The sequence below is a fragment of the Branchiostoma belcheri genome, unplaced genomic scaffold (assembly GCF_001625305.1).
Source record: "Branchiostoma belcheri isolate BF01 breed outbred unplaced genomic scaffold, Haploidv18h27 scaffold387, whole genome shotgun sequence".
In the NCBI taxonomy this organism is placed as follows: domain Eukaryota; kingdom Metazoa; phylum Chordata; class Leptocardii; order Amphioxiformes; family Branchiostomatidae; genus Branchiostoma; species Branchiostoma belcheri.
The window spans coordinates 10,589-11,535 of record NW_017804006.1 but is presented as its reverse complement, the minus strand read 5'-3'; positions in this window follow the sequence as shown (position 1 = coordinate 11,535).

Below are 947 nucleotides of genomic sequence, written 5' to 3'. Positions count from 1 at the left end.
TTACTTCAACCCCAAATATGAATGAATGAATGAATGAATTTTTATTTACGTGTCTTGCGACTTTTGTCGCCCGGCTCATATAGGCTTATAAGATACCAAAACATAAACATGAACATAAACATAGGTACAGAAATCATACAAACATAAATAAAAGTCCTTATAAACATAAATAAAAGTCCGAGTCAAAAGGTCAGACTGGAAACATCTAATAATGAAATTAAAGAACTTAATATAACGTTGAACATAACATAATCGGTACATAAGAGTCAAAAGTGCACAAAGTCAACTCAAATTGTCAAAAGTACATATATGCAACTCAGAATAATTAATGAAACTAAGAAACAAACTGAAGAACTTGTTATCAGCTAAGTATAACAAATATCTTGTTAGCCTCTCTTCCACTTTACAGGAGTCGCCGAAGAGATTCTGGGCTTTTGTACGAGCAAAGTCAAAATCCAGGTCTCTTCCGACTGACGTCCATCTCAATGGCACGGTCGTTCAGTCTGCACCTGACAAAGCCAATATGGTTAATGACTACTTTTTCTCCACCTTCTCTGCACCTGACCCTAATGTTATCAAGCCCGACATCGACGTGATAGTTGATGAAAGATTGTGTAATTTGCTACTTGCTGTAGAATCCGTGGAAAATGTGTTAGTTAATCTCAACACTAGCAAGGCTGTGGGTCCGGATAACATCTCTGCACATGTTCCTAAGGGTTGTGCCAAGACTCTTGCTCCTTCCTTGACCTTGCTGTTCAATAGATCACTATCCGCTGGTTGTGTACCTAGTAGATGGAAGGATGCAAACGTACTACCAGTGCATAAGAAGGGTGACAAAGAGAATGTGGCCAATTATAGGCCAGTATCCTTGTTATCCCTGGTTAGCAAGGTGATGGAACGCTGTATGTACAATCAGTTGATTCCAATGTTGAGAGGGTCGCTTCACG